General features: G+C 46.0%; 1 protein-coding gene across 2 annotated transcripts in view; it reads left to right on the top strand.

Moving 5' to 3' along the window:
- LOC119969657 (zinc fingers and homeoboxes protein 3-like) overlaps positions 1-22390 on the top strand; it is an 82160-nt gene that overhangs the window by 2480 nt on the left and 57290 nt on the right. The window lies entirely within an intron of this gene.

Raw genomic sequence — 22390 nt, 5'->3', positions numbered from 1 at the left:
TTCCTCCCCGGCCCCATTCGCTGTGATTATGGCTCTTTGATTTTAATTTTGTGTGTCATGTTGGTACATCTGTCTCCTTTGCCATCCTCCACTGCGCGTGTGTTTTCTGCTGGCCATCCTTAATTTTATTCCCAGCCGCCCCATACGCCCCCTGTCCTGCCTTGTTCCTTTCCACCCACAACTGTCACCCTCCTTTCGTCTTGTTCTGTCACTCCTTATGTCGGCCTACCTTTCCTTGGTCACTACCGTCTGCTTCTTGCCCATGACTAATCCCCGCATGCGCGTGCTCTCTCTCTCAGTCCTCCCTCCCTCTCTTCACGCTCTTCCATTTTGTAAATTCCACCCCTCCCTTCTTTGGCTCTCTCACCTCATGCCAAATGTTTTTAAAAACAAGTCAGCCTGTTGAGGGGGCAAGATTTTACTTTGAGTGTAACCCTCACTCAGTTCTGAAGCGGGGAGGCCACAGACTTGCCTTTAAGATTTCTCTTAGCATCTCTTGTGTCTTTCGAAAGGCACTTTCATACTTTAAGCTTCAGCAGTTTGGTTACAGGGGAGCAGCTGCTCATCACATTGTTCAAACTTGAATCCTTGTCCACATTGCAGAATTCTAGACCACATTATGGCGAGCCTGTGTTGCTTTTGGCATATGGGAAACTGAGCTTGTTTACGTGGTGCTCCGCAACGAAGGGCGAGAGACTCGTTTCTCCTTTGTGTTGACTGGATTTTATGTATTGTAAATGTGTCTTTAAGGTAAATTGAACAGTGAGATATTATAGCTCCCCTCCCCAACCCCGCGCTTACAAAGTAACATTTGAGCAGGCGTCGGCCCTTTCAGTTCTTTGAGCCTGTTTCAGTCTTCAGTTTAGATCTGGCCGTATCTGTATCTTAACTCCCATTTATCTGCCGTAGTTCGATGTTCCTCAATAATTTTTGCTTAACAATAATCTTACTGATCATCATTTTGTAATTTTCAATTGCCTTCTAGCCTCGACAGCCTTTTGGGGCAAGAAATTGCCAGATTCCCCCAACTTGTTTTGAGTGAAGAAGTGCCTCTAATTTTAAGGTTATGTTAAAGGTGATATATAAGTGTACGGCATTTGTAAAATGTAAAGGCGCATAGTTCTGGAGGAGGACAGCATGGATGTTGCCATGGATATGTCCAACAACTGCAATAACTGGTTTAGCTCAGTGGGCTAGACAGCTGGTTTGTGATGCAGAACAAGGCCAACATCGCGGGTTCAATTTCTGTACCAGCAGAACAGGCACCGGAATGTGGGAACTAGGGGCTTTTCACAGTAACTTCATACTTGTGACAATAAACGGTGATTATTATTATTATAACTAGAATTTATATAGTGCCTGTCCCTTTTAAGTGTTGAACATCCCTGTGTCCTTAACAAGTGTTACCAAACAGAATTTGGCACTGAGTTGCACAAGGAGGTCTTTGGACAGTCGACAGAAATATTGGTCAAAGAGGTTGAGGCTGAGAAGCATCTTAAAAGAGGGGGGGGGGGGGGGAAGGCAGAGAGGGCTCGGGAGGGTGTTCCAGAGTTTAGAGCCAGCCAGCTGCCAATTGTCGATCAATTAAATGGGCGCAGAGAAAAAAGCTTCAATGAATCTTAAAAGTTTCTTTCAGATTGCTCCATCAATGACTGTGCAAAAGGATGTGACCTTGAGAAGCAAAGATCCTGATCACTGTAATCATCCCAAGCACTTAGAGATTAACTAAAATAAACACATCGATTTCACCCACAACTAAGATTTTTATTTTCGGTTATAAACTTGGGCATCAGGGCGGCACGGTGGCCCAGTGGTTAGCACTGCTGCCTCTCGTGCTGAGGACCCAGTTTCCATCCCCCTGGTCACTGTCCGTGTGGAGTTTGCGCATTCTCCCTGTGTTTGCATGAGTTTCGCCCCACAACCCAAAAGATGTGCAGGGTAGGTGGATTGGTCACGCTAAATTTCCCCTTAATTGGGGGAAAACAATAATTAGGTACTGTGAATTTATTTAAAAAGAAAATGTGGACATCATTGGTGGGGTAGCTCATTGAATATTACACCGACAGAGTTGCAATAAAATGCTAAATAGTTCATGGAGTTAATCCTACACTCTCTGTGATGGGATTTATCCTCATTTGTTTGCATGTGTGTGTGCGTGCACACATTTTATACAATACAATTCCATCCATTTCTACTGTTTCTGCCCCTTTGTGCCTTCAAGCGGCTGTTCAATGGATCGTTCCAGACTGGCTGTTTTTCATAGACCCATCCCCTCCCTCTCTGGCAGTGATGTTGCATTTACTCCTGCAGCGGGCAACATCTGTCTGTCCCACCCTGCCCCTTCGCACCCCATCCCTCTCCTCTCCAGTTGATATTACTGGAACAGGGCTTCATGCTATCACTGTTTGGGGAATGCTGAACAAAATGTCTGCTCCCAATCTGCCTCTGCCTCCCGGCAGCAGAATTGTTTTGCTGCCTTAGTAGATCATAAAACATGTGGAAAGGTTTGGAGTGTCCGGGTATATCTGTTTTACTACATGCTGCGAGCATGACGTGGTGGCTTCAATGACTGTAGGCACCTGCATAATTTTTTCCATTTTTCAATGTCTAGGCTCTTATTCTCTCTCTCTCTCTCTCTCCCCCCCCCCCCCCCAAACAGCCCCTGACTACCCGTTTACCAAAGACTGGTTATGTTTTAATGGGCTTGCGTGAGAATAACCAATGCTTTCGGGCTAGGCTCAGTGCGCTGTTAAATATGATATCTCTCCAGACGACTGCTGTGTCATTTTTTTTTTTAATGCCATCGCTGTCACAATCTATTCGTTTCTGGACCCGTCTCCTGCTTTTGTGAACTGATTTCAGCTTTTTCTGTTGTTGATAAAAGTTGCTTTAAAACCAGGCTGTCTCTACAATTGATGGAGTTTTTATTGATGCATTCCAGCAACATAATTAAACGCACATCCAGCTGTTTTGTATTTCATGGAGAATTTTAAATCACTGAGTAAGTGACAAAAGAAGCAAACTTTTTTTTTTACGCTAGTTGAAATTTCAGGCCTTGAAGGAGGAAGGCCACAATTTTGATTTTAGGAGAATAACCCTTATTTTTTTTTGTGGGTGGAGGGGGGAAAGCAAATTCTTCACTGCTCCCCATGGTGCATGCTTGCTCCCAACTGTGCTCTACTTCTTCTTTTGCTTTCTCTTCGGTACATCAACGGCAACAAATCTTGATTTTGCTGGTGATATGTCGCAGGCTGGGGGTACCCTCATTGCCCAGTTCGATCATGTCTGCGTGCCTGGATAATAATTGGGTAACCTGGTTCACTTCTTTCCTGGCTAGTCCACGCTCCCCCCCCCTCCCCCGCCGCTGGGGACACTGGCTGATTGTACGGACTTCATTGCTCCTCTGGCTGTGACGAGCCCAGTCAGCAGAGATCATGGGTTGAACCTGTGCACAGCATGTAGTTCAGTTACACACCAATCCATTTGAGGAGCTATTGATGTCTTTTAGGAAAAGCTTTGTTTTTTGTGTGCCATTGGCTAAAGTCATTAGGTTCTTTTAAAAAAAAAAGCCAAGGCGCCAATGTGTAATGGGCTGATCCACTGAATCGCTTGTTCCATCGAGTGGGGTAAGGGGATGATCCTTAGTTCAAATTCCCCTCATCCCCTAGTATCTGTGATTCTCTCCGTCAATTCCCCGACATCTGTTAGTGTTCAATTTTGAGTGGTTGTCGCTCCACACTCTAATTGCAATGTGGGCTCAAATTTTTAACCACATTCAGTAAATGTAATTATTTTCCTTTTTAATCGCTATTAATTGAAAGAGCCCCTTTACAGCTACATTTTAATCAAAAAGTCTTTACATCCAGGGCAAATTCTAGTTAGGGTTCTGTAAATTTTTAACCACGTATAAATTGTACTTCTACAAAGTATCCAATAGGAACATAAGGTCAACCATACTCTGCCCCGAAGACGGGAATTATGCCAAATATCTTCAACCAGCCACATCACTAATGAGTTAACCAATTGTTAAAATGTTTAACTTTCACTTCCCCCGCAATTTGGTAAATAAGTTGTACAAAGTTTTGACTTGGCCCGGCAGTAGTTGGTGCAGAGGCCTCTTGGCATTGGGGGTGGGTGAGAAGGGAAGGGGAAGTTGAGCATGCCTTGGGGAAGGGAAGGGGTATCTGTTTTTATGCACCATTGGTCGGGGAAAAGCTGCCAGTTTTCTGATTTCCCTTTTGCCGCTTGATGCCAGGGTTTCTTTGCAGTGTGTCAATTTATGGTCTATATGGAAATCAAATTCTTGCACACTGGCTAAATGTTGTTTTTCAAATAGCCATTTGAAATAGTGTGCTGATCTAGACATGCTAATTGCCAGCCATGAAGTAATTTGTTCCTTTTTATGTGCCTCTTCTCATTTTAATACTGTGTCCATTTTTCAACTATTTTATGCACCCCGTGTCCAAGCACGTAGTGCTTGCTCAAACAAACTACGAGGGCTGCTTTGCGTTCATTGCTTGCCTCGTGGTAGCAATAATGTGCATGGTGAATTTTGAATACGTTTTATGTAACTGGAAAAACACAGACTACTTAGGCTCGAGAAGAACCAAATGAGCTGGTCACTACAATAGATATAGCTGCTGAAACAGATAGATGTATAGAAGATGTTTCCACTTGTGGCAGAGTTCCAAACTAGTCACTGATAGATCTGACAAGAAATTCAGGCGAAACATATTGGTGCAGAGATTGTGTAGAATGTGGGACTTGCTACCACAAGGAGCAGTTGAGTTAAATGGCATTGATGAATTTAAGGGGAAGTTGTATTGAGGAAAAAGGAGCATACTGATAGGGTTAGATGAAATTGGGTGGGGGAAGGTCTGGCACGGACCAGTTGGACAAATGCTCTGTTTCTGCACTGTAAGGTAAGGCTTTATGTAAACATATTGTCCAGAAAATTTTAATCTGGATTGGATTGGATTGGATTTGTTTATTGTCACGTGTACCGAGATACAGTGAAATTTTTTCTGCGAGCAGCTCAACAGATCATTAAGTACATGGGAAGAAAAGGGAATAAAAGAAAATACATAATAGGGCAACAATGTAACTACATAAGCATTGGCATCGGATGAAGCATACAGGGTGTAGTGTTAATGAGGTCAGTCCATAAGAGGGTCATTTAGGAGTCTGGTAACAGCGGGGAAGAAGCTGTTTTTGAGTCTGTTCGTGCGTGTTCTCAGACTTCTGTATCTCCTGCCCGATTGAAGAAGTTGGAAGAGTGAGTAAGCTGGTTGGGAGGGGTCTTTGATTATGCTGCCCGCTTTCCCCAGGCAGCGGGAGGTGTAGATGGAGTCAATGGATCCTAAAAGTAAGGTTAAGGGGGAGTTGTTGGGTTACGGGTATAGGGTGGATACGTGGGTTTGAGTAGGGTGATCATTGCTCGGCACAACATCGGGGGCCGAAGGGCCTGTTCTGTGCTGTACTGTTCTATGTTCTATGTTCTATGACTGGGCGGTATTCACGACTCTCTGAAGTTTCTTGCGGACCTGGGCCGAGCAGTTGCCATGCCAGGCTGTGATGCAGCCAGGTAGGATGAGGCCCGATAGGATAATCTGAGGCTGCTATTTGAGATAAATCGTAATAGTGGGTGAGACCCACGCAGACACTGGGAGAATGTGCAAACTCCACACAGACAGTGACCCGGGGCCAGGATTGAACCCGAGTCCTCAGTGGCGTGAGGCAGCAGTGCTAGCCACTGCGCCACCGTGCTGCCCACCAGGGCGGCGTAATAACTACCCGTTCGGGGGAGTGGGACTTGAGGTGAGAGAGGTGTTGGTGAGATGCAGGGTGAATTGTTGCAGACTCCCCTCCTTTGTGTGAAGTAACCTAAAGCCCAGCCGAGACTATGGTCCTGCCCAAATCCCACACTAATATGTAGTACTGGCAGGCACTGCCTGCCAGAAGGGATAACCTTGAGGCAGAGGTCCTTGTGACCGAACAACGTAATATCCAGATATTGAGATCCGTTCCATGATTTTTAGAATGTAATTATGTGCATTTTTGTGTGTGTGGGGGGGGGGGAAGAGAAAAACAAGGCTATGCATGAGACACTATGAAGCCCAAGTGAGCCATGACATTTGTTTTGAAGGGATTGAGTCATGCTGAGGGTTTATGTGTGCAGGGACCCAAGCTGCAACAAGCTTTGCTCCATAATCGCTGCATGTTCCTGTGTGTTTACAGGCCTTGTGCCACACCCTGTCTATTTATTCAGCTTACAGCGTTTCATCTTTGAGGGTTGCATCTGTCAGCATTTGGAAACCCCACTCCCTCGCCCTGGCTCACTCCTGGTTTTAAAAAAAATATATGAGGAAGCTGGAGGCTGGCAGATGGGATTGTGCTGCATAGAATCTTCTAGAACATCCTGCTGCAGCCGAGCTGTGCCAGCAGACACTTTTTCAACTGCACTGCCAGCAGATGGGCATTTAAAAAAAAAAAAAAAAAAATACTAGCCCTGAGTAAATGAGGCAGAGGTGAAAAATATGGGGGAGAAAGCTGCTTTGGAATGGATGGGGTTGAAGTGAGTCCGTCCTTGGATGTGTGTGTGAATGGAATTTTGTTCTTAATGCTGCCTTTCATGTCCTTGGGAAGTCTGGCCTGGTACTTGTGGCATTAATCACTTTTTGAAATGCAGTCTCTGTTACACAGGCAATGTGCACACGGCCACATCCCACAAGAAACCAATGAGACGGTGACCGCTGTGCTCCTGAAATCTTTCCCCGAGGCAGTGATGTTGATGTTTGAGAAGCCACTTCAACTGCCCAGGCCCAAAGCTCTGGTATTCCCTTCCCCTCAGCCTCTACCCCCTTCTCTCCTGCTCCCGCTCCCCCTCCCTCTTTCCCCTTCTTCCCTTTTAGTCACTCCTTCAAAACACACCATTTTGCTCTTGGTCACCAGTTCACTTATATCCTTGGATGGCAAATTATGTCTAGCCACCTTCCACTGAGCCGCCCTGGGGCATTTCCCCATTTTTTACTATGTAAAAGGTGCTATATAAATGCAACTTGTCGCTGTGGACTTCACGACACTTGGGTGGTGTTGAAAACTATTTTATGTTTTTATGTTGCAGTCTGTGAAGGACCTATTTGTTTCACTCCTTTCAGATCTTGGCTGGGTGGTTACAACCGAAGGCAAAATGGGTGTGAAATACTTGATGCTCCCCTTGGAAAACAAGGAGGCTCTCGCCTGCTATTCTCGCTGTTTTTTTATTCCCCGTGCTTTCCAAGGAACTGAGCTTTGTCCAAATTGGCTACTGCATTTGTTTGCACAACAGAATAGGTGATTCATTGGCCATAGAGCACTGGACTTCCAAAGGATGCAAAGATGCTACATTAATAAATGTAGGTTTCAGCCAATATATAGATAGAAAAAGAGTTACTCCTCCATGGCCCAGAGTCTTTATCCAGTAACTGACCATGCGAGCAAAAAGTTTCCGATCAATTCTGCTCTTTCTTAAGTTGACTGAGCGTAGCAGGAATTGTGGGAAGAATGTTACAATTGGGGCAGCACGGTGGCGCAGTGGATTAGTCCTGCTGCCTCACGGCGCCGAGGTCCCAGGTTCGATCCCGGCTCTGGGTCACTGTCCGTGTGGAATTTGCACATTCTCCCCGTGTTTGCGTGGGTTTCATCCCCAGAACCCAAAAATGTGCAGGCTAGGTGGATTGGCCACACTAAATTGCCCCTTAATTGGAAAAAAAAACGAATTGTGTACTCTAAATTTAAAAATAGATTAAAAGAAAAAGAATGTTACACTTAACTCCAGCAGCCCTCAATGCAGAAGAAGGCCATTCGGCCCATCGGGTCTGCACCAATCCTCTGAAAGAGCACCCTACCTAGGCCCACTTCCCCCGCCCTATCCCCGTAACCACATCTAACCTGCACATCCCTGTACGCATAATGGTTAACTTTGGCATGGCCAATCCACCTAACCTGCACGCCTTTGGACTGTGGGAGGAAACCGGAGCACCCACAGGAAAAGCATGTAGACACTGGAGAGCGTGCAAATTCCACACAGACAGTGACCTAAATCGGCTTTGACCCCGGGTACCTGACGCTGTGAGGCTACAGTACTAACCATATCAACCCTGTGCTGGAGAGGGTGGGAATTTGGTCAGGGTTCCACAATGTCCACTCTGCCAACTTTTTCAATCTGCTGGAATTGTAAATGTGTGGGCATGGGGAGAATATAGAAACCGGCTTGGCAGTAAGGCATCTTGTGGGTGAATAGCCAGCAGACATTGACTGCGGAGGTTCACATGTGACTGATGGCCAGATGACTAAGATACCAGGGAGTGCCTTTGCAATTTTATCCCAGCAAGTCATCAACATATGGGGAAGGGGGAGAAAATGAGAGGTGAAAAATAAGTTCTGCTTCTGCTGCCTTTGCCTTCAGTTGGCTGGACAGAGGACTATATGTTTCAGGGCCCTTCTGTAACTAGCTCCACCATAGACTAGTGCTCCAACCTTCATTGTTACACTGGGACTGATCAAAGCAATGGGTCCCTAAATACGAGATATTACAAATCAATAGGGGATTCAGGACCAACTTCATTACTTAGTGGTTAGAATGTGGAGCTTACTGCCAAATGGAGCAGTTTAGGGGACTAACATAGATTCATTTTTTTTTATTTTTAAAATTTAGAGTACCCGATTTATTTTTCCAATTAAGGGGCAACTTAGCGTGGCCAATTCACCTACCCTGCACATCTTTGGGTTGTGGGGGCAAAACCCACGCAAACACGGGAAATGTGCAAACTCCACACTGACAGTGACCCAGAGCCGGGATTGAACCTTGGCGCCGTGAGGCAGCAATGCTAACCACTGCGCCACCATGCTGCCCAACATAGATTCATGTAAGGGGAGCTAGATAAACATGAGGGCAAAAGAAATGGAAGGGAATATTATCAGAGTTCAGTGTAATAGGGCGCAAAAAAATAAGAAATAAGAGTAGATTATATGGCCCCTCAATCTTTACCAGTATTCAATAAGATCTGAGACTCTCCAATTCATTTTTATACCCCTTAATGCCCATAATGAGAAGGCCCATGGGGAGTATTAACCCCAGCATTGATCAGTTGGGCTGAATGGCCTGTTTCTGTGCTCCATGTAATAGAGAAAAATAAATCAAGGATTGGTGTGAGGGTGGTGGTTGGTGCCAGCAGGTTTGGCTGTTTCTGTCCTCTGATGGGGGTGGGGTGGAGGAGTACATGGCCCCCTGCTCGGTGTTACTCAGATGGAAACTCTTAACGTGAATGGAATATTTGGGGAGTGGAAAGAGTTGCATGGGGATTATGTTTGCTGTAACACATGCTGGAGTTCTTGGGCCTTATAATTTTAATGTGGTTATGTATCCATGGCCTTTTCCCTCACTTAAAAAGTAACTCGGAAACAGATGTCAACTGCATTGACTGTGTTGTTATTTTTCTGTCTCTGTATTTGTTGTCTAATGAGGTAGAAATGTGTGCAGACTCTAGAAATTAGCTTCCTGCATTGTCATCCTTGAAACATCTATATAGTCACTGGAACAGAAATTGTGACCACAGTGGCACCTTGCATTGTGAATAAGTTTGATTTGTGTATAGGTTTGAGTTAGGTTGGGAGTTTAACACAGGTAGGGACTCTTTATATTTATCAGCTTGGTTGTTGTCAGCCGAGAGCATTCGTGCTTTACGTGCTTGAGGCCTAGTGGGACATGGTGTTATGGTAACCAGGTAACAGTCAACGATAGCGTTGCATTCAACATGGGTGTTTGTCCTATTGCAAGCAGAGACTTACACCAAGGCCCAGTTCTAATGAGCCTTCACTTCTCTTCACCATGTGCCCGTTCATATGGAAGCAGGTTGGCAGGCTAGATGATTATTGGGTATCACAGATTTTGCCTTTGCTCAACTTTCATCACGTTGATTCCGGGGATGAAAGGGTTGATTCCGGGGATGAAAGGGTTGATTCCGGGGATGAAAGGGTTGATGTATGAGAAGCGATTGATATGCTTATACTGCATCTTACACTCGCTGGAGTTTAGATGGATGAGAGGGGATCTGATCGAGGTATATAAAGTATTAAAGGGGATTGATAAAGTATACGTAGACCAAATGTTCCTCCTTATTGGGCAATCTAGAATGAGAGGTCATAAGAGAGATGGTTGAGAGGCGGTAGATTTAGAACTGAGATGAGGAGGAACTACTTCTCATGGAGGGTGGTGAATTTGTGGAACCGGCTGCCCCATAGTGTGCGGTGGAATGTGAGTCATTGAATAGTTTCAAGCAAAGGGGATAGATAGATCGATTACTTATTTTTTTAAAAAAAAGGGGGTTAAAGGGATATGGGGAACAGGAACAGGTAGGGAGGTGGATTTGAGACCAGGAAGAGATCAGCTGTGATCTGATGGAATGGCGGAGTAGACTCAAAGGGCTGAATTGCCCACTTTTGCTCCTAATTCCTATGTTTCACAAATCAAGGAGTCACCGGCTAGTAGGAATGGCTCTTCTGGCTTTGTTATTTTCCTCCCCGGCCCCTTTCCTCCCGACCCTCCCCAGTTTAAACTGAAGGCTGTTGGTTGTAGAAACCCAGTGACGGCCTGGCCAAGGTGAAGCTGCCACCTCACAAACATCTGGGTCTTCAAAAAGATAGCGAAGGCACCAAACTGTAATGGCCATATGTGCCACGGTTTTTTAATCTGGCTCTTCATTGAATCTGATTTGATACAATAGGAAAGCAGCCTAACTCACTGAGGGATTGAATCTGAGACCTCCCATATCTGCATGGCTCAGGATAACACTGCGTACTGTCCTTGGCGTACCCTTGAAATAAAATATTATTAATTGTAACTTGCTTTCGTGGCTGTCCTCCAACAATCCCCCCCCCGTTCCCTTAAACTTTAGTTCATCTAAAAGTTTCACTGCCTGCATCTTAAATTGCACCAGTTCCAAAGTTCCATTTACCTGTGTTCGCTGACCTACATTGGCTTCCGGTCCAGCAATTCTCTTTTTAAAAATAATTTAGAGTGCCCAACTTTTTTTTCCCAATCAAGGGGCAATTTAACGTGGCCAATCCACCTATCCTGCACATCTTTGAGTTGGGGGGGAGAGACCCACGTAGACACGGGGAGAATGTGCAAACTCCACACTGGCAGTGACCCGGGGCCGGGATCGAACTTGGGTTCTCGGTGATGTGAGGCAGCAGTGCTAACCACTGTGCCACAGTACTGCCCCCCCCCCAAAAAAAAAATCTCTCCCGTGCTTTCAAATTCCTCCATTGCCTCACCCCTCTATTGTTGTAACTTCCTCCACTCCTCCAACCCTCCAAGATCTCTGCCTTTTTCCAATTCCTGCAACTTGGGTGACCCTGCTATTAAGCGCTCCACCATTGGGCGGCCTGGCTCTTCAGCTGCCAGGACCCTAAGCTCTTGAATTCCCTTCCTAAATCTCTCCATATCTCTACCTCCCACTCCTCCTTTATCTGCTTCTTCAAACATCTCGGCCACCTGTCCTGATATCTCTTTAAATGGCATGCTGATGTCGTACATTGTTATATAATACTCTGCCGATGCACCTTGGAGCATTGTACGACCGTAAGGGCATGATATAAACGCAGGATAAAAGCAAATTACTGTGGATGCTGGAATCTGAAACTAAAAGAGGAAATGCTGGAAAATCTCAGCAAGTCTGGCAGCATCTGTAGGGAGAGAAAAGAGCTAAGGTTTCGAGTCCGATGACTCTTTGTCAAAGCTAACAGTCAGAGAACGTGGGGAATATTTATACTGTGGAGTGAGAATGAAAGATCAGTCATAGCCTCATCTTGCTATGACTTTCATTCTCCCTCCCTATAAATGATATCAATGCAAGTTGTTGCAACCACTCATCCTGACTGGAAATATATTACCGTTCCTTCTGTCACTAGGTCAAAATCCTGGAACTCGAGGCGGCACGGTGGCGCAGTGGGTAGCACTGCAGCCTCAAGGCGCTGAGGTCCCAGGTTTGATCCCGGCTCTGGGTCACTGTCCGTGTGGAATTTGCACATTTTCCCCGTGTTTGCGTGGGTTTCGCCCCCACAACCCAAAACATGTGCAGGGTAGGTGGATTGGCCACTCTAAATTGCCCCTTAATTGGAAAAATGAATTGGGTATTCTGGGCGGGATTCTCCCAGCCCTGCGCCGATCGGCAGGCCGGTCTCTTTGGCTGGGGGCCTCTTTCCTACGCGCCGGACCCTGTAACCCTGCGCCGTGTTGCGTCGGGGCCGGCATGTTGAAGGAGGCCACTGTGCATGCGCGTGTTGGCACCGGTGCCACTGAGCATGGCCTCGTTGGCGCCGGCGCAACTGCACATGCGTGGATCCCGCGGCGCACAGTTCGCGCCGGGATCTGCAGCTGGAGCCGCTCCAGCGCTGTGCTGGCCTCCTGTAGGGGTCACAATTAGACGTGAGAGCGGCCCGTTCACGCCGTCGTAAAATGCGACAGGGTTTACGACAGCGTGCACACTCTGCCTCGGGATTGGAGAATCCCGCCCTCTAAATTTAAAACAAAAATCCTGGAACACCCACCCTAACAGCACGGTGGGTTTACCTACACTTCATGGACTGCAGTGGCTCAAGAAAGTGGCTCACCACCACCTTCTCGTGGGTGGGGCAATAAATACGGGTCTAGCCTACATGCGATGAATAAAACAAAACATTTGGTGCTTTGTTACTCGTGCATCTCAGGTCACAATCCTCCCTTTATTTGCCAACAAAATTAAATTTAAAAATCTTGGCCCATGTGCTTCCAAATTTCAGGTTGTTTAAATGCAGGCCACTGTCAGGTGGCTTATTGATGAGAGTGTTGGAAACTGTACAGGGGTTAAACATACATAGAACATTTATTTGTTTGCAACTTTTGTTGGTGTCTGATCCTTCTGACTTCACACAAACAATGAAAACACTGAACAAAGTACAGTTTATGGCAAGCTATCTAATCATCTTCCAATACCGCATCTCCCTTGAATAACCTTGGGTGGTGGGTGGTTATTACAGCTGGTTATGTTGGGTCAGGATCGGAGTGAAGGTGGGCGCCTTTCTTGTAGCTGCCTGATTGGCTGGCTGGCCTCTGCTCTTGGCTGGGACATCAGCTTGGGCTAACGTTTTGGGGAGGAAGCTAGGAGTTTATGTTTACATGGATTCGTTACACTATTCCCGACTAAACTTACCCGAGCCTTTCTGGCTTTGTCGCTTTTTAAAATCTATTTAAACAGCAGATTTGATATAAACTCCTGCTGCAACAACATGTTAATATGTCGCCGGTCGTTTAAAATGGGAACGAGCAATTCTATTTAAAGGTTTTGAAGGTTGACCTGTTTACAATCTCCCAAACTATGTCTGTGCTCAGTGTTACTCCCTTCCCTTCCCCTTCTCTTCCCCACCTGGATGTGGTGAGACTGCAGGGACGGATTCTGCTGAAGGAAAAACTCTCCCTTCTACCCCCCCCCCCCAAACACATTCCATCTGCTGTTTTCACATGAGCTGTCCGTGACCAAGCTCGGGGATATTTGCTGGAAGCTCTTGAAGTTGCTATTTATACCACATTGGCCAGCTAGTAGTGGGGATTTTAATTGCCGTCCAGGGTCGTTTGACACCTCTTTGTCTTACTGGGATGGAAGAGGCAGGGGGGGGGGGGTGCTGCGATGATGTAAAAGGGATTTTAGTTCAAGTTTGGATTTTCTCCTACGTCGAGCAGTTACTACGTACTAACCCGATGCTCTGACAGGCTAACTGAGGTGCCATCACTAACTTTCTCTTTCTCAGTTAATTGTTTGTTTATCTTGTCTCATGGCTAACCTTCAACCTCGAGCGGTTGGAGTTTTAAACTTGTTTTTCTTATAACCAGGACCTGAGACCGGAGCAGTGACTGGGGTGACATTATTTTTCAGCTGGCAAGGTTGAGCTTTGTCCCTTTTCTGACTGGTCATTGTGGGCCTTCTATTACCTGTATTGAATTTTAGGCGCTATAGAAATCTTGTGATACAAAGATGACCGGTAGAATGCTTGGTCAGCATCCCTCCTTCAACCAGTGCCATCAGAAAGAGGCTACCTGCCAATTAATTGCCTTGGAGGGCAGAGGGAAGCTCAGCAGGCCAGGCAGCATTCTTGGTTAGGGCGAAAAAGCAGAGTTCACAATTCGGGTCACTGACCTTTTCATCAGAATGTCGAACGTTAAATTGCATTGGTGTTTCTGGAATATTCCTGGCGCATTACACCTGCTGAGTTTGCTTGCGTAACAGCAATTGCAGCATTGCAAAAAGTAATTCATTGTCTGGTGCGCTTATCACGGGCGCTATCTGAAGGTGAGAACTTTGTTTTTTGGAGCTGTTGTGGCAGTATGAATATTAGCGCTTACATTACATGTAAAATGGTGGTTGGATCAACCTGCTGTCTTGCGTGACGCTAATTTGATGCGGCCCTTATGTGAGCCACTTTATTGTGTGGAATTGTCTTATTTCCTTCGTCCTTTGTTGAGAGCTGAGAACTTTGTATCCTGCGATCCTCAAATCAAATTCTTTTTTTCTTTTGTTAAAAATAAATTTAGAATACCCAATTATTTTTTTCTCCAATTAAGGGGCAATTTAGCGTGGCCAATCCACCTACCCTGCACATCTTTGGGTTGTGGGGGTGAAACATGGGGAGAATGTGCAAACTCCATCCTCATCAAAATTAAATGGATTTTAATCTTATTGTTTATAAGGCATGTGTTCTTGGGTATCGCCGTTGGCTTCTTATTGCCGTGGCCTCTTTGTCAGAAAATTGCATGCTGAAGTTCCACTTGAGCACAGAATTCAGGCTGACCCCTGCAGTACTGAGGGACTGCCGCACTGTATTTTGGTTGAGACAAGATACCAGAGGCCCTGCGTTCTTTCCTCAGCTGGGTGCTATAGATCCCATGTTGCCTTTCAAATATAACCCTGGCATATCTATCTCCCTGTGCCATATTTATCCCTCAATCGTTATAATTGGAGCCAATTATCTGGGCGTGTGGCTGTATTTCATGGCTGTTTGTGGGAGCTTGCTGTGCACATACCAGCTTTCCACAGAAAAGCAGTGTCAGTTCAGATTGGCTGCAAAGTGCTTTGGTACACCCCTGAGATTGTGAAGGGCGCTATCAAATGCAAGTATTTTCATTGATGCAAACTGGATTATCTGCCCGGTCAACATATACCATTATTTATTGCTCATCTGTATAATGGTGTCTAGGATTACATAAGTATTTGGTTGTTAAATAAAACCAAATTTGTGCCAGACTTAGCTTGATCCAGTTCAAGGTAGTCCACAAGACCCAGATGGCGGTAGCCCAGATGAGCAGGTTCTTTAACGAGGTGGAGGACAAATGTGGGCGGTGTGGGGGTAGCCCGGCATACCATGCGTATATGTTTTGGGCTTGTCCGCAATTGAGGGGATTCTGGCAGGGATCTGCAGACGTTGTGTCAGAAGAGAAGGAGGGTACTCTGAGTCCAGAATTGACAATATTTGGCATATCGGAGGATCTGGGGGCCAGGGCGGGGAGGGAGGCCGATGTTCTGGCCTTTACCTCATCAAAGGTGGCCTGGTGGCCCAGAAACTGATTTTGCTGTGATGGGACTCGAAGCCCCCAGTGTGGGTCAGAGATATGGCAGGGTTTCTCAGTCTGGAGAAAATTTAAGTTCGCTTTGAGAGGGTCAATTCAAGGGTTCGCCCTGAGATGGCAGCCGTTCATGGACTAGTTCAAGGAGAACTGAACATCAGCAGAAAGGGGGGGAGGGGGAAGGAAAGGCATGGCAATGTTACAACGGGACAGAGAATATAGTTTACGGGTAGCTAGGGTATAGAGCGGGGGGAGTAGGGGCTGTTGTTCTGTAGGTTTTTTTTTCCTTTGCGTGTGTCAGCCCGTGCAGGTGTTTAAGAGATGTTAATGTGTTAAACTGTGAAAATTACAGGGCAGCACGGTGGCGCAGTGGGTTGGCCCTGCTGCCTCACGGCGCCAAGGTCCCAGGTTCGATCCCGGCTCTGGATCACTGTCCGTGTGGAGTTTGCACATTCTCCCCGTGTTTGCGTGGGTTTCGCCCCCACCACCCAACAGACGTGCAGGGTAGGTGGATTGGCTATGCTAAATTACCCCTTCATTGGGAAAAAATGAATTGGGTACTCAAAATTTAAAGAAAAAACTTTGAAAATGACAAATGCCTCAATAAAATATTTTGTAAAAAAAAAAATTATACTTGGTGGCAATATTTATAATGATTAGCAAACCTCTATTACCTGGCCTCCTCTCTAACACTGATTCCATGGACATGGACATGGATAGACTGGAAGTGGCAGCACACTCCTCATTATACATGTATGTCCAAGCTGTAAATGATTTCATCATCTTCTGTGAGCCCTTTCTTGATTGAAGATCTGGATGTGAGGTTGGCATGGACGTCCACAGAACTGATAGTGATTTTCTGCAGCTGCCTCTGGGTGCGTTGGCAGCTGCGCGTTGAGTTTGGAATGATGGTTCTTGAAATGTGCTGAACCAAGATTCAGTGCTTTTTTGTCCACAGCTGGTTGACTATGGTGTTTTCCCAAGGCTGGAACGGAAATTCTGCCGTACGGAAATTTGTAACTCTTTTTTTTTTGGTATCATTTGCACTGAGACAGGTCCCCATAGAAGATCTAATTAGGCATCAAAGTTGAAATTTCTGGAAGGTGGTCTTCATGTTGCTGAACCCAGCATTGACATGGGCACCCCGCCCGGCTCAGAGGGTTGAATGCAAAATCTGCCCGTGGGCATCTGCCAAAGATTCTTGACTGCTAGGGGGAGCCGGAGGGGCAGCTTTGCCTACTGCTATTCTCGTGTCTGAGTTTGGTGACATTTCCTTTCCCTCCCTCCCCAGTGTGGGACTGCATTCCACAGAGGGAGGCGGTTGTGTTGTGGTAACGTCACTGGACTAGTAATCCAGAGACCCAGGGTAATGCTCCGGGGACGCGTTTGAATCCCACCATGGCCAGTGGTGAAACTTGAATTGTCTGATGATGCCCATGAACCCATTTGGAAAGAAATCTGCCGTCCTTACCTGGGGCATCTACCTGGTCTGGCCTACGTATGACTCCAGATCCACAGCAATGTGGCTGACTTTGAAATGTCCCCTCGAGGGCAGTTAGGGATGGACAATAAATGCCAGGCAGCGATGCCCACATCCCATGAAAATAATTTTTAAATGTTGGCGCTCCATTGCACTTGTCTTTATCCTCTGTCAGTGATCAATTCTGAGAATATACATTCCCTGTGGGTCTTGAGAGGAAAATACGTTCCCTGAAAGGATACGGTGAATTGGCAATCTCAAATCTATCTGATTTAACTCGGAGCTTTTAATAGTTGACTTAAGGACTGCGACACCGATGCAGTGTTTAATACAGCGCAGGAAAGGATACTTCCTATTTAGCAGAACTTACGCAGTGTTGATGTGAAGGATGTTATTTACAGAGTGACTTCTTGTAATGATGTTGCTCAGACAATTTCTCTGCAAATCTGGGTAAACCTACCCGACAACTCTTGTTATCGCTGTCACCCCGTTCGCCAATCAGACAGAGACACTGATCAATACCAATCCATTTTGCTGCTGCTGTTGTTCTGGTTTGCTGATGGAGGGAACTGTCAACCAGGAAGGAAAGGAAGACCCCGTTCTAACACAGCCAGAACATTGTCAAGTCTGTTCCAAACTAAGTGTTGCGCATGTACAGGATCAGTTGTTTGGTCAGGTCTGAAGTAGCGAAGATGTAAGCCATAACTCCCGGCAATAGATTGTTTTGTTAAGATCTAGCAGAAGAACTGTACTCTACCACAGTCTCTAACCTCATGGCCTGGCAAATTCCTTATTCAGCCATCAGCATCTAGTCAGGGGACCACCTGGTTCAATGAAGAGTATAGAAGACCAACACCTTGTGTCCCTGAAAATTAAGTACCAACCTGGCGAAGCTACAACACAGGGCTACGTGCATGTTCAAGACAGAGCTAAACAATGCCATAATTAATCAATCCGATTAAAGCTCTGCAGTCTTGCCGGATCCGGTTGTGAAGGGTAATGGACAATTAAACATCCAACAGGAAGAGCAGTTTTCATGAACATCCCCATCTTCAATTATGATGGAGTCTTGCATGTGAACGCAAAAGACGATGGTAAAGTGTTTATAACCATACTTGCTGAGTGCAAGATCCATCTTGACTTCCTCCTGAGATCCCACCATCACAGATGCCACATTCAATTCACTTTGTGTGACCACATTGGATGCCTCAAATTCTGTAGGTCCCGACAACATTAATACTGTGGCGACTAGGGCACGTGAAAGGCTAGGAATCCTAAAGTGAGTAACTTGCCTCCTCACCCCCCCCCAAAGTCGGTCCAAAATCTACAAGGCACAAGTCAAGAATGTAATGGAATACTCTCCACTTGCCTGGCTGAGTGCAGCTCCAACAACACTCAAGAAGCTCAACACCATCCAGGACAAAGCAGCCCGCTTGACTGCTCCCCCTTCCACAAACATCCAACCCCTCACCACCGATGAACAGGTGGCAGCCGTGTGTACCATCTTCAAGATGAACTGCAGTAACTCACCCAAGGTTCCTTAGACAGCACCTTCCAAATCCACGACCGCTACCGTCTAGAAGGACGAGCAGTAGATACCTGGGAACCCCACCGCTGGAGGTTCCCCTCCAAGTCACTCACCACCTGACTTGGAAATATATCGCCGTTCCTTCAGTGTTGCTGGGGCAAAATCCTGGAACTCCCTCCCTCACAGTATAGTGGGTGTACCTATGCCTGAAGGACTGCAGTGGTTCAAGAAGGCAACTCATCACCATCTTCTGAAGGGCAACTAGGGATGGGCAATAAATGCTGGCCTAACCAGCGATGCCCACATCCCATAAATAAATAAAAAAAACAAATCTTCCACTTTAAACATTCACTCCCTCTACCAGCGACACACCCTGACAGGAGTGTGCACCATCTACGAGGTGCATTGCAGCAACTTGCCGAGGCTCCTTTGACCGCACTTTGCAAAACCCACAACTGTTAACAACCTAGAAGGGCAAAGGCAGCAGAGGCATGATCACACCACCGGCTGCAAGATCCCCCTCCAAGCCACGCACTGTTCTGAATTGGAAACAAATTGCCGCCATTCCTTCACTGTCGCGGAGTCAATATCATGGATCATAGAATTTACAGTGCAGAAGGAGGCCATTGGCGCATCGAGTCTGCTCCGGCCCTTGGGAAAGAGCACCCGACTTAAGCCCACACCTTCACCCTATCCCAGTAACCCTACTTAACCTTTTTTTACACCAAGGGCAATTTAGCATGGCCAATCCACCTAAGCTGCACATCGTTGGACTGTGGGAGGAAAACCGGAGCACCCGGAGGAAACCCGCGCGCACACGGGGAGAACGTGCAGACTCCTCACAGACAGTGACCCAAACCAGGAATGGAACCTGGGACCCTGGAGCTGTGAAGCAACTGTGCTAACCACTGTGCTACCGTGCCTTCCTAACTGTACATGCGTCAGCTGAACTACAGATGGGTGAACACCAGTAATCTCTTGAACAATTGAGGTTGGCTCTGCCAACGATGCCCAAATCATCTGAATTAATAATTTAGAAAATAATATTGAAGGCCTAAGATTGAAATTCACCAAGCCTCTCCCGGTGCCTGACGTGAAGTCTTTACTGTGTTTCTCGGAGGTGAAGTTGGGGTTGTGAATCAACCTGAATTTCCTCAACCATAATTCTAATTGTACTGTAAAAGTTTCAGCGCTGCTCGTTAAATATTCAGCGTTCAGTTGAATTGACAGATATTAGCGAATATTCTGAAAGGAAATTGCAGTGCGTCGATACGCAGTTGTTTAAAGAGTAATATCTTTGCGTTTGTTGCTGTGTATCTCCTTTTACCCCTCACAACTGACAACTCGAAGGCCTCGTCTGTTGAAATCAAATTTTTACAAAGGTGCCTCTTTCTAAGGATGGGGCACTGACGGCAAATAGTGCAACAAAAAAGGACACATTCGAAGAATTGAGTTTGTTCCTTGGTGTGACTCGGTGCCCACTGAATGCAGAAAGTGTCACGTGTACCGACAGACATCACGTGTTCCCTTTCTTTTTTTAAATAAATTGAGTACCCAATTAATTTCTTCCAATTAAGGTGCAATTTAGCATGGCCAATCCACCTACCCTGCACATCTTTGGGTTGTGGGGAGTGAGACCCACGCAAACACGGGGAGAATGTGCAAACTCCACACGGACAGTGACCCAGAACCGGATCGAACCTGGGACCTCAGCGCTATGGGGCAGCAGTGCTAACCACTGCACCCCCGTGCTGCCCTACGTGTTCCCGGTCTGAACATGCCGACTAACACGGCCCCAACAAAAGCACGTAACAAACCGGTAACTGGTGGATCTTTTCAACCACTGCTCGGGATAAGAAGCAACCTTTTTTTGAGCAGCTTCATCCGTAGCTGCCAAATCCCGAGTCTGAACAAGCCCCGGACAGTGTTTCTGTGCACCAGGAAAGGTCAGGGTGGGGAAGCCTGGACTTCAAAAGGAAACACGAGGGAGAACTGACAATCTCTTGCTGTGCTGTTCAAAAGCTGTTATTAATAGAATCATTACTTCCTGTTGCCAGTCAAACTCTCTTGAAACTTGATGTGCTGTGGTTTCAAAAAGACAAAGAGTCTTAAGTGGATTTCTCTGTGAAAACCCACCGAGGTGGGTGTAGTGATCTCTGTATGTGCATGTACAGAAGGGGTTAATGTGTAATCAGTAGCACCACATGATCACTAGAGGGCCGGGCCAACAGGGGTATAAAAAGCAACCACATTGTGTGTCTCGCTCTCTCTTGGGTGCACTGTGACAGGGTAGTTTCAGATTCGTTCAGATGGCTAGTGGAGTTACGTATAGCTACTGTAGTTAGATCTTGTTAACCTTAACACTAGTATCAAAGTTAAAGTAAAGAACTCATGCAATTATTGTTATTGTTACTCAATGAACCTTTCGTTACTACTGGACGAGTTTGAGTCTTCACCAAGATTCAGAAGACCTCATTAGTAACCAAGGATTGAGTAGCACATATTATCTACACAGGTAACAAAACATAGTACCAGGCGTGTTGACTTTAACAGAACTAGTTAGATTAAGTTAGACAGAAAAGAGAAGAAAATTCAGACCGGATATTCGACTGTGGAAGACTTCGCAGCAGATGGATCCTCGACAACTAAACGATTCGATGGACCACGTTCAAGTATCAATGCAGCTGAAAACTGACGGTAACTTAAGTAACAACTGGAAAATGTTTATACAAAAGTTCCAAGTATATATGGCAGCTAATAATTCAAACACTGTCTCTGAAGAAAGGAAAATAGCAATACTACTCGGAAGTGCAGGACATGAAGCTATAGAGATCTATAACTCCTTTAATTTCTTGGAAGGTGAAGACAAAACTAAATTTAAAGTGATTATTGCAAAATCTGAAGAACACTGTAAAAGTCAGTCTGGTGAGATGCTGGAAAGATTTATCTTTTGGCATAGATGCCAGAGAAATGGTGAGCCCATCGCTGATTTTATTACAGACCTCCGGGTACTAGCACAAGGCTGTAAATATGCTGATTTCAGAGAAGCTTATGATATTGGATCAATTAATTTATGGACTATCTGAAAAAAGTTTGAGGGAAGTATTTAACAGGGGGCAGCACGGTGGTGCAGTGGTTAGCACTGCTGCCTCACGGCGCCGAGTACTCAGATTCGATCCCGGCTCTGGGTCACTGTCCGTGTGGAGTTTGCACATTCTCCCCGTGTTGCGTGGGCTTTGCCCCCACAACCCAAAGATGTGCAGGGTAGGTGGATTGGCCACACTAAATTGCCCCTTATTGGAAATTTTTTTACTGGGTACTCTAAATTTATATAAAAGAAAAAAGTATTTAACATTAGAAATCGCTATACAAAAATACCTTGCTTATGAACAAAAACAAAATCAATACTTTGAGTCTTTACAAAGACAGAATCATTATCTAGAAAACAAAATCCGTAAAAATGGCATGAGTACTCACCACGAGGCAGAATCTCACTCGATGCAACAGCACTTTTTGATTGGCAGCCACCTTGAGCGAGAGCGTTCCGGCCAGTACGCACATGAGCACTACCCTAAAAGATGCAAACTGGCGACAGTGTTCTGCGCATGCGCAAGAAGCCGCGTGTGTGCAGTTGTGAAAAGAGAGCACAGTAAAGGAAACTTGGATTGCGCAGATACGGGGAGAATGTGCAAACTCCACGCAGACAGTGACCCAAGGCTGGACGCGAACCCGCTTCCCTGGTTTA

Source organism: Scyliorhinus canicula, chromosome 7, assembly GCF_902713615.1.
Source record: "Scyliorhinus canicula chromosome 7, sScyCan1.1, whole genome shotgun sequence".
Lineage (NCBI taxonomy): Eukaryota > Metazoa > Chordata > Chondrichthyes > Carcharhiniformes > Scyliorhinidae > Scyliorhinus > Scyliorhinus canicula.
The sequence above is the reverse complement of the archived record's forward strand: the minus strand, read 5'-3'. Positions and strand labels throughout refer to the sequence as shown.